Source organism: Cavia porcellus, unplaced genomic scaffold (genome assembly GCF_034190915.1).
Source record: "Cavia porcellus strain 051 isolate PalLab524CR breed Dunkin Hartley unplaced genomic scaffold, mCavPor4.1 scaffold_9, whole genome shotgun sequence".
NCBI classification, from domain to species: Eukaryota; Metazoa; Chordata; class Mammalia; order Rodentia; family Caviidae; genus Cavia; species Cavia porcellus.
Genome location: NW_026947492.1, coordinates 74,927,651 through 74,939,932, shown reverse-complemented (window position 1 = coordinate 74,939,932; position 12,282 = coordinate 74,927,651). Strand labels below are relative to the sequence as shown.

General features: G+C 34.6%; 1 pseudogene; it reads right to left on the bottom strand.

Moving 5' to 3' along the window:
• Window positions 1-5,892: 5,892 nt before the first annotated feature.
• Window positions 5,893-11,961, bottom strand: LOC100713696 (olfactory receptor 4C13-like; annotated as a pseudogene).
• Between the last annotated feature and the right edge of the window lie 321 nt (window positions 11,962-12,282).

The following is a 12,282-nucleotide window of genomic DNA, read 5'->3' as shown; positions in this document are numbered from 1 at the left end:
CATTTATTCTAGCTATTCCACTTCTAGGCATATTCCCAGAAGAACTGAAAGCACCATACCACAGTGATATATGTGCACCTATGTTTATAGCAGCACAATTTGTAATCGCCAAATCTTGGAAACAACCCAAGTGTCCATCAACTGAGGAATGGATAAAAAAGCTGTAGTATTTCTATACAATGTAGTATTACTCAGCTATAAAGAAGGATCACATTGAGATATTTATCAATAAATGGGCACAGCTTGAGACCATACTCATAAGTGAAATAAATCAATCTTGCATGTGTGAATACCGAATAGTTTCCCTAATGTAAATAATGGTTCAAATATATAAAAATATGTGGTAATCATGATTCCCCATTATGTGGCCTTGAAGCCTTATAAAGTTTTCTCTTATTAATTAGAAAGGCTTTATTCTGGGCTTCTTGATATGGAAATATTTGAAGCTATAGTGTATGAAGTTTTATTCAAATATTTCAAGGAAAAAGACAGACACTATGGTAACTACTATTAAGTCGGGTTATTTGGTGGTGAAGCACTAGGTTGCTGAAACAATCATGCTTTGAGCTGTATTTTATATTGTTATGTCCTCTTTTATCTCAATCTCTCCCTTATTCATTAAAAAATTATTTAGTTTTTTTATGGTTTTTTAATTAAGGGGAAAAATAAAAAAAATTAGCAGGATATATAATAGTAACTTTTTTTGATTTCCTATTAACTTGTTTTGAAGTCCTGTAATAATCCCACTATCTTGTTTTGACTGATTAGACTCTGTTCCATTCTGTATGATAGTATCAAGTTTGAGGGTATAGGCAACTACTTTGAAGGCAATAAGATTCACTAAGATGCCCATTCTGGTTTGTCTATTATCTCCTTTGGAAGTCCTGTAATGTTTACAATACTTAAGTTTTATTGGTCTTGTTCTCTACTGTTTTGTTCAACTTTATAATATCTAATGAGATAGACAATTCTTTTTAAGGAAACAAGAGACATTGTTGATAACCACTGTTGATAACCTTGTACTCTGTTTTACATCATGTGCTATGTCTATCCTTGGTTTTGACTGACAGCTTTGTTTTGCCATATTTGACTTTATTCTCTCCCCCCACCAAAACAAAGTAATAAGAACTAAGGAGTAATAAAACCCAAAATGTGTAAATTTTGTTGTAAAAAAGAGAAGAAAAAAAAAGAGCTCTAAAGGATACAACAGCAAGTGTGTTTAGGGGTGTTAAATAGCTGACCATATTAATGTTTTTGGTTGGATCATTGAACACAACTGTTTGCAGTCTCACTGTTTGAATGTCCAGTTTGTATGCTTTGATACTGTGATTTGAGCAACTATCTCTAAGATGATAATATGTAATCTGTGAACTGGTGATTTCTTACTGTTTTTTTTTTTTTTTTGTAGTTCTGTATTACTTGTACCCTTACACCACTTTGTTTTGTTTTTTCTCTTTTTCCTTTTAAATAAAATTTTAAAAAATTTATAATTTCATATTGCTATGATCCGATAACATGCAAGGGACACTTTCAACTCTTTTGCATTGATTTAAATATGTTCTTGTAAGTTAATTTGTGGTCTGTTTTAGAGAATGTCCCATGTACTGCTGAGAAGTATGTGTATTCTGTTGTTGTTGGGTGGCATACTCTGTATATATCTATCAAGTCCATTTGTTCACAGGTGTGATTTAGTTCTGTTATTTCTTTGCTGATTGTCTGTCTGGTTGATCTGTCTATTGGTGTCAATGGTGTGTAAAATCTCCTGTTATGATTGTATTACTGCTAATTTGGTTTTTCACTAACGTTAACACTTGTTTTATTTAACTGGGTGCTCTGGAATTTGGTGCATATACATTTAAAATAGTTATCTCTTCCTTTTGAAGTTTTCCCCTAACCAGTATTCAGTAACTTATTTATCTCTTCTGATCCTTATTGGTTTGAAGTTCACATTGTCTGCAAACAGAATAGCTACCCCTGCTTTTTTTGGCGGGGAGTTCCTGTTGCATGAAGTATTGTTTTCCATCCTTTGACTTTCAGTCTTGAGTATCCTTTTGGATTAGATGGGTTTCTTGTAGACAGCATATGGTTGGAGTTTGTATCTTGATTCACTCTGCCAATCTGTTTCTTTTACTTGATACATTGAGACCATTTACATTAATGGTTATAACTGTTATATGTTGGTTTATTGTTGACATGTTATCTTTTTGCTGTTGCATCTTTATTTTTCTGTTCTGTTTAATTGTCTGTTTTGTTTAGTGGTTTTTTCCTAAGTGTATCTAAATTGTCTTTCAGTATTCCTTGCAGGGTTGGCTTGATAATCATGAAGATCTTCAGCTGTTCTTTGTCATGGAAGTATCTTATTTCTCCATTGATTTTGAAGGACAGTTTTGCAGGGTACATCAGTCTAGGTTGGAAATCATTTTCCTTTAGGATCTGAAATATATCACTCCATGGTCTTCTTGACTTTATTTTTTGTGCTGAGAATTTTGCTGTTATTCCAATAGGCTTTCCTTTATATGTTACCTGTCTTTTCTCTCTGACAGCTTTTAATATTCTATACTTTTGTTGGATTTTTGTCATGGTGATTATTACTAGTCTGGGTGTAGTTTTGTTTTGGTTATGGCTATTTGGAGTTCTATATGCTTCACTGATTCTAATATCTGTTTCCAATCTCATGTTTGGGAAATTTTCAGCTACTACTTCTCTAAATATCCTCTTGACATCCTTTATGTTTTCCTTTTCTTTTTCATTTATCCCCATAGACTTTATATTGTTTTTCTTTGCATCATCTTGCAGTTGTTTAATTGGTATTTCCTGATTTCTTGTTATTTTTAAAAGATCTTTCCTTTCCTGCTCACTGGCTACAATCTTGTCTTCGAGGTTTGAAATTCCATCTTCACTTTCATTGAGGCAGTTTTTACAATTTTCAATGGAATTTTTGATTTCCTGTATATCTCTTTCCATCTGCTTTATGTATTCTGTTTGTTTCTTATATTGTTCATCTTGGGATTCTATCTTTTTTTTAGTTCCTCCAATTTTTAATTGTGTCTTCTTTAGATATGTTTAGCATCTCTTTCATTTCTTTTATCATTTCTTCTTTTACCTGGGAGATTATGTCTAGTTTGCATTCCTTTAAAGTTTCCCTGAGTTGCTTCTTTATTTCAGTTACTATTCAATTATTATTTTGGTTATTTAAGGCATATGGCATGTATTTTCTTCTATGTACATGGGTCCTAGGGTTTTTTTGGGATGGGCTGGATGTTTGAAATTGCATTTTGGTCTTTCATTTTGTCATTTTCCTATATTTCCATGTTTCAAGTGTTGTTCCAAAGCTTCCCCTGGGCATGTTGGAAATTGTCTCCTATGTCCTGGGCTCCTGGGGCTCCTCTTGTATGTAGCTCCATCCTTGGTCAGGGAGGCCCAGGATTAAAAGAATGTTGCCAGGCTCTTCTCAGGTAGATCTAAAGCCTCCTCAAGCTACACTGCTCCCCCTCCCCTCTGGCAGCAAAGGTCCCCCTGATGGAAAGAATGCCAACTGATGTGGTGCAGGCAGGCCCAAATCCCACTAAGCCCAATCTAGTGTGGCCACAAGCCCAGCAGGCCCCAAACCCCCTAGGGCAAGGATTTCATACTCTCCCCGGGATTGGATGTTGTGTAACCATCCACCTCCTTGGATGGCAAAACTCCCCAGGCTGATAGAAGTTTCCCCTATGGACAACGTAGGCCTCAAACCTCCTCAGCAGGGCTGCTCCCTCTCCAGATGGTGGCAGTAGTGCTGGTGCTCTCCAGGCCAAAAGAAGGTTGCAGGCAATGCCGGAGCAGGTTCCCATGGCTCAGCCCAGCTCCCTACTCCAGGCAGGTCAGCTGCAGTGTGCCCTCTGGATGAGGGAAGGTGGTCAGCAAGGCCAGAACAGGTTCCCATGGCTCGGCGCAGCTCCCTCCTCTAGGCGTAGCTGGACCTTTGTAAATCTTCACTGTTTCTCTTGCTCCAGTCTCACTGATGTTTCACAAATTACCCTCTCACTTTGTTTCCAGCATAGTGCCTTATACGCAGTGGGATTTCAATAAATGATCATGAAATGAGAAGTGAGTCAATAACCAGAGCCCCACTGCATTGAGAAAAAGCACAGTTCTAGCACTTAGTTATCTTTTCCTTGTCTTAGGCACACTTTGGACAAACTGAAGCTTACTCATTCCATTGACTGAACTCTTTTTATCCCGCTAACCACCTTATCTCTGAGTCTGTTCTTGATGTCATCTCCCAAATCTATGTTTTCTGTCAGTAGGAGGCACAATCAGGTCCCTTGAACAGGAGTGGAGCGGATGCTGAATGTCAGGAAATTGGAGCAACATGAAAGAACCCCAGGCAACCACTTTCTGGGGAGACCCTTCTCAGTTAGAGGTCCAGGTGCACTGTTTGACACATTTCCCGCAGCTAAAACTAGTGGGGCTTTGCTGATTTTTTAACTGCTCTCAAAGCCTCTTTTCTATATTATTGTATAAAGCAGTTGATTTATTTTGAATGGCACTAATCTTCAGGAATTGCATTTCTAATAACAACAACATTTCAAACAGTTTATTTTGGTCAATATTTAAAGTTTTAAAAAACTTTTTGCTCTGATTTTTTGTACCCTTTCTCACTAATCATCTGTATGAGAATAGCTAGCAGTTCCCATGCATGGTCTGAATTTAGTTCTACCTTGAATTTTTTACATCAGTCAACTGACCTTGTTCTCAGAAGTCTGCAAAGTTTTGCACATGTGAAAATTCTAAATATCTATTTTTGTTCTTTCCCTAGTGCAGCTGCCAGCAGAGTCCTTCCTGTTTTAAACCTCATGAACCTAACATTTGCTGTTCACATTCCTATCAGGATTCTGGTTGTCTCAGCTATGAAGCATATCATTTATTTAGCTCTGCTTATAACATGCAGTTTCTCTGCCTTTCATTCCTAAAATTCTCCAAAACCTTCTTGGAAACCAGTTCCAGAGGCTTTCAGAACACTTCATAGGGTGTAATTACAGAAATTGAAACACTTCACTGTTATAATTTATTAAATCTAGGACCTATGTTCAACTCAAATGAGAAAGGGTTAATTTTCTTCATGGTTCAGAATATTTATCCCAAGTCAATGACATGATGACAGAGGATGTGCTGGGACAGCAGGGTTTAAGTCATAGCTGAGGGAAGCAGAGACGAGGATAGAACAGGAAAAAGCAGCGAGACCTGCTACTCAAGGCAAGATCACAATAACTCATCAGACCGCAACTAAAAAGAGAGGTCTCCAATCTTCTGTGTGGCTTTCAAGCCAATCATGGCCATAATTAAGCTTATTCATGTCAAATAGGATACTGTTCCTTGAAAAAAAAATGACCAGCAAAATGAAATGTAAAATCATAAAAGTTTCTAATGAGCACTTTTAGATTTTATGGACTGATAATAAACTACCATATACAATGTGCCCAGCAAAAACTTGTCTTGTAAATGGTTATGACCATATCAGAGCATGGTCTGAAAAGTCAGTCATACTGTGGTTTCTGATTCAGCCCAATATGTATTTTGAGAATTTCCCTACCATCAGTGTTCTTACAAAATAAAATGAGCATAACTGCTGTGATTTGCATTTTTTATTGTCATAGACACTGCCTCTTTAATATTAACAAGTTTTATTCTTTGTATTTGTTACAAGGAAAGTCTGTTTCCTTCTATGATGGAAGTGGCTAAACTAAGCTCTCTGATTGAATGGAATTTTTTAAAATATATAAAAAGTGACTCTGGGTTTCACTGTCAATTTTTTTCTGCACCAAAAATGCAAAATCTTTCAGTGACAGTATTTTTCTGTAAACTCTCCAAGTATTCTTTGGTGAGATTGTAGGAAATTGTCCATTAGAACCTTTAAACTTTGAAAATAATGTTGGGGCTCCAGAGACATTTATTTGTCACCTGGAAATATTTTCCTACCAAAATATTTCCTAGTATCATTTTCATCAGAGCATTTCTCAAAGTTTAGATCAAAGGATTTAACATGGAAGTTATCATGGTATAGAAAGTAGCAGCTGCTTTGTTGTTTTATGTCTCATGTACACAAATGTGGATAGTGTAAAGAACAAGAAAACCACCATGATGTGGGAAGTACAGATGGAGAGGGCTTTCTGCCTCCCCACCACACTGTGAGTCTTTAAAGAGAAGAGAATGACTATGTAGGAGACCATCACAAGCAGGAAAATTAACAGACAGATGAAGCCACTGTTGGCAGTGAAGAATCCCAGAGTGTGGGTATCAGTGTAGGCCAGCTTAAGCAGAGGGTTCAGGTCATACATAAAGTGACTGATGACATTCGGGTCACAGAAGGGAAGAGGAAAGATGAAGAAAATCTGGATGGTTTCATGAAGAAAGCCTCCCACACAGGACACTCCCACTAACAGGCTGCACACTCTCCAATTCATAATGGTTTCATAGTGCAAGGGCTTAGAGGTGGCCACGTAGCAGCCATAGGCCATCGTAGTCAAAAGGATGACCTCAACACCACCAATGAGATGTTCTGCAAAGACTTGAGTCATACAGGCATTGAACAGGCTGATCTTTTTATGAAGTGAATCTATAATCAAATTTGGAACACTGACTGAGGAGTAGCAGGCATTAATAAAGAAGAGATGGGCCAGGAAAACGTACATGGGGGACTTCCATAATGGGATAACATCTATGGTGATAAAGATGAGCATATTTCCCATGTTGGAGATGTTTTAGATGAGCAGAAACATAGCAAATATGATTTTCTGCATCTCTGAATTTTCTGTGAGCTGCAACAGAATGAATTCTGTCACATTGTTATTTGCCACATACTTAGTTTTGAAAATATTTATAATACCTGAAAAAGGTTAACACATCATTTAATTTATTAAACTTCTTTATCCTAGTAAATAATAAATGCCTACATCCTAATAAGTTATAAAATTGTATAAATTTTGCTAGTTTTATTTGTTTTGGTTCAGTTTTGTTGCTGAGATAAAATGATGAGCTGCAAATGGCTATGTATTACTGAGTTTTTCTTCTATAGAGGTTATTATGGCATTATTGTAAACACACAGAAGACTAGACACATATACATTTAAGTGACATGTTTAAGAGCTAAATTACAATAATATTTTTTCAAACAAAATGGCAGCCTTATCTACAAAAGGACATAGAAAGGACTAACATAGCGATCAATGAATGGGTGCTTTGAAAGTAATAGAGAAAATTCAGATAGAAAGATGACATGAAATTTGTTTTTTATTAAAAAAATTAAAAGAAAAAGGAGATTAAAAGAGGACATAACAACATAATAACACAGGTCAGAACAGAACAATTTAAGCAATATAGTGTTTCACCACAAGATACCCCGACATAAGAGTAGCTACCATAGTGTCTCTTTCCTTGAAATATTTTAGTATAACTTCATATATTATAGCATCAAACACAACATGACAGGGTAAAACCATTAAACAAAATGAAAGTATTACAGGGTATTTAGAACCAGCTAACAGAAAATGAACAATCGTTTCTATATTATCTCCTTGTCTATAAAAATTTTTGCTTATACTATCACATATAATAAAATCCAATAAGATACAACACGATAAATCAATAAAGACAGAAGAACAAAAGGTTCATGGGACTTCAAAATAAGATAAAATTATATCAGCAATAGCTATTATATTCTCTTGTTTTCTTTCTTATTTACTTCAAAATAACTGTTGATACCATCACAGAAAATAAAATCATACAATCCAGCATAGGACCATTCCAACTAATGAAAACATTATGAGGCTTCAAAGCAATATAATGAAGAATAATGATTACCATATTCTTTTAGGTATTTTTACCATTTCTTACACTAGGGAAACTATTCGGTATTTATACATGTGAGTTTGAATTATTTCACTTACAAGTATGGGCTCAAGCTGCACCCATTTATTTATAAATATCTCAATGTGATCTTTCTTTATAGCTGAGTAATTATCCATTATATAAAAATACCACATCTTTTTTATCCATTCCTCAGTTGATGAACACTTAGGTTGTTTCCAACATCTGTCTATTATAAATTGTGCTGCTATAAACTTGGGTGCACATATGTCACTGTGGTATGATGCTTTCAGTTCTTCTGGGAATATGCCTAGAAGTGGAATAGCTGGAACAAATGGGACTTCCAATCCCAGCTTTTTGAGAAATCTCCAGACTGACCTCCACAAAGGTTGTACCAGTCTACACTCCCACCAACAGTGTAGGAGACTTCCTTTTCCCCACAGCCTCTCCAACATTTGTTGTTGGTGGTTTTCTTGATCCTGGTCATTATTTCAGGAGCGAGATGGAATCTCATTGTGGTTTTAATTTGCATTTCTCTAATGAGTAATGATGATGAACATTTTTTCATGTATTTATTTGCCATTTGTAATTTTTCATCTGAGAAGTGTGTATTCATCTCAGGTGCCAATTTTTGAATTGGATCTTTGAATTTTGGGGGTCTGATTTTTTAAAAATTCTTTATATGTTTTAGATAGAAGTCCTTTGTCTGAGGGACAGTTCACTAAAATTTTTCCCAGTTTGTGGGTTTTCTTTTCACTATGCTGGAGATTTCTTTTGACATGCAGAAACTTTTTAGTAAGAGGTGATCTCAGTTGGTGATTCTGGGAAGTACTTTCCGTGCGGTTTGATTCCTGTTCATGAATTCTCTACCAACCCCTATGTCTTCAAGGTTTCTACCCAATTTGTCTTCCAATAGATTTAGTGCTTCTGTTTTAATATTCAGATTTTTGATCCATTCAGATTTTAATTTAGTATATGGTGATAGGCATGGGTCTAGTTTTAGTTTTTGTCATGTGGAGAGCCAGGTTTTCCAACACCATTTATTAAAGATGCTGTCGTTCTTCCAGTGAACATGTTTGGCCCCTTTATCAAAAATAAGGTGGTTGTGTGTGTTTGTAGTTGTGGTTGTGTCTTCTAATCTATTCTGTTGATCCTCAGCTCTGTTTTGATTCCACTACCATGTTGATTTTACTACAATTACTTTGTAGTATAACTTTAAGTCAGGGATAGATGACATGAAACTTGATATAGGGCAAATCCTCGTTATTACTGTAGTCAATGATTTCCTTTCTCATGCCTGAGTGAGGTGTAGTGATATCAGGAATTCAAACACAGGAGCAAAAGTTCTGAAAATAAGTAACAATTCATGTAAAGCTTGGCAGGGCCACAGTGAGGATAATGCAATCAAAGTATAAAAGAGTTATTATAAAAATACATTTCTTTATGTATAAATGTTAATAGTGTAATAAAATTTTTACTTTTATTTTATGCATCAGGTCCTTTTCACACACTATTCCCTTTAGTATTTAGTGAAACTTGTATGGTTTATAATATTTAGTCTATTTTACTGATAAAGAAGGACTCTCAGAGACTGATTAATGTTTACTATTAATGTGTCAGTGAAAATAATAAGATACCTGTTGAACATGTCATGTATTCTAAGTATTTCTGTAGATAGTTACCAGGTTAATTCCTACTAAACACATGCTAGCTGGTTAACACTACCATATTTTACCTACATTAAAATTATTTTACCTGAAGAGAAGCCCAAAGATCTCAGTTTCCTGCATCAGAAAAGGCAGCTACTACACAGCATAGCCAAGAATGACAATCAAGTTATCCTTATTTTATCTTTTATACTTCAATTTTTGTTTTAAAAAGTAAAACAAAAAAAGTATAGAAATGATACAGAATTTCAAAAATGAAAAAAATCAGGGAATTAATACTTTAGTATGTTGCATATATTTATCTCCGTACTAGTTGTTTGGGTTAAAATATCTAGACACAGAAGTGATCAATCAAACAATGACAGCACAAACTGTTCTTTTTGCTGGACTAAGAGGGATAAGTAATATAGTTGTCTATCTAGTGTACATATACATACAAACACTTATATATGTTTACCAACATTTTATTCTCCAATTTCTAATTTATATTGTCCTTTAAGTTCTTAACCTTAACCTATATGCCACATACTGTCATGTTAGAACAAAAAAAGGTAATATAATCTTGTTTAATACATTCATCATGATTAGTATTTTATTCCCACTTAAAATTTGGTCTTTATATAGACAAGTGAAAGGAAATTTGGTGCTTTATATAGATAAGTGATGATGCATTTCATATTCCAAGTATTAATAAAATCAATCTTGACCTGTTCCTCATCTCATTTTGTGAACCCAGATTCTGCTGAGGTTGTTTAAAAACCTTGGTCAGAGTGGTGCAGTATATTGATTTAAGAGTGAGAAAATCAAGAAGCTGAAATTAACATCCTTCTTACTCAATTTGGAATTTCTCTTGTGTGAATATATTTCCTAGCACTTTGCACAACTGCTTCATTATGTAGAAACTCTGATCGAGAATACTGCTTTACATTTATTATGAGAATTGAAAGCATAAAATAAATTTTGGGCACATATTTGTGTCTATATATATGTGCATGCAATCAACAAAGAAACGTAATTGATAGTTTAAGCTATAAAATAAATATTTTCCTATGTCATAATTTTAGGAGAAGTCCCCACTATCTTACATTTACAGGGAATTTTCCTGGCCACTGATTCACATTAAGGCTTGAATTCACAGATGGAGTACTTCTGTGACTTACTATATAGATGTTTTCTGTTTTGAAGTTCGCTCAATGTTAATCAAGATTAATTTAGGTTAGTAAACAAGATCTCTCATGACAAAATGGTATTTTTTGACTTTAGAGAAATGAGTCTTTTAATTTCTTGCTGTATTTGAGTCTCAGGTTGTTCAATCTAAAATTGGGTTAATGATATTTACCAGCTATTTTGAAGTCCTTCAAGTGAGAGTGCAATATCCTATGACTCTTTGACAAATGTAACAATTGCTTTATTTGAAAAATAATATTGTAAAATAAGCAGCAGAAAAGTTTAAACTTACCTTCATCCTAATAGAGAGTTTCAATGATATTTCAACACCTGTAGAACCATTCCATCTTCAAATTGATCTCAAGCAATAAAAATTATTTCAGTAAGAGTGAAACTGTGCACATGCCAAAAAATTATTTCAAAAATTTTATATCAAATCCACAAGGTAGTGCCATTGTTAATCAAAAGACAAAAATTCTTTTTTTTTAATTTTTTAAGACAAAAATTCTTATCAAAAGCCTAAAAATGTTTTCAGAGAAAACTTTCATTTATAATTAGATTGGATTCTCTTAATATACCATAGAAAAGTGACCTTAATTTTGTAGCTCTGATCCTGCAACAATGAAAACAGAAATTTGCAAGAAAAATTTTGAATTGTTCACATACTCAGGATGAGTGTTGTTCTGGATGTGTGAACTGTAGCAAACAATATTTCATCTCTTGTGTAAGACTATTTAATATGGTTTCAATAAAGATTGAGAGATCCTAATGCATCTATTCTTTCTCTCCAGGAATTAATTATCCTCTTTGATTAAAAGAATTTGTTTGGAGACATGAAATAGGGATCACCCCCTCTCAAATGGGCATTCCTTTCCCTGAACTTGGAGCAGACAGAAAGGTCCCTTCCTATGGACATACCTGAGTTGTTAGAGAAGCTAAGAACCATATAAATAATGCAATGTTGCCATTCCAGCTTTTGAATTTGTGTTGTAATTCTTCTGGTGACACTTGTCACAGAGCAACTTCTTTCTATTAATCAACAGTAAAGTACTTGTGAAAATCCACCATTGGTTGCTTCGAAACCTAAAACCAGGAGGATTTAAAATTAATGACATCCATTTAAAGTTCATAACTTAGCATGCTATTTTTCCTATTTCTGAGTGTTTTAGAAGTAGCCATAAATCCTAGAAGGCTCCATGTTACAGTTAATCCTGGGATCCCATGTCCAGCTCAGCACAGAACACTGTTGAGAGCTACTTAAAGACAAGATCTGGGTTCTCATCATCGCAATGTGGTTTACTTGTTCTTGTCCATTACTGGTAAAATGTGATTTTGATTTGAAAGTACCTGATGATGGCCAAAGTTGTGTAAATTTACATATAGTATTGGCTGTTAGTATTTCATCTTTTTTGAAGTCTCTCTATATAAATTTCATTAACTTAGAAATAGTGAGTCTCAGTTCCTTATGTATATTTCAGTGACAGCATATGTCAGATACATGTCTTCCATTGTGTTTATAATATGTATATATGCAATTAACTCATATATATGTATAGTAATTTCATCTTTAAGGCCACTTCTTAGAAGTACAAGTGACATTCAA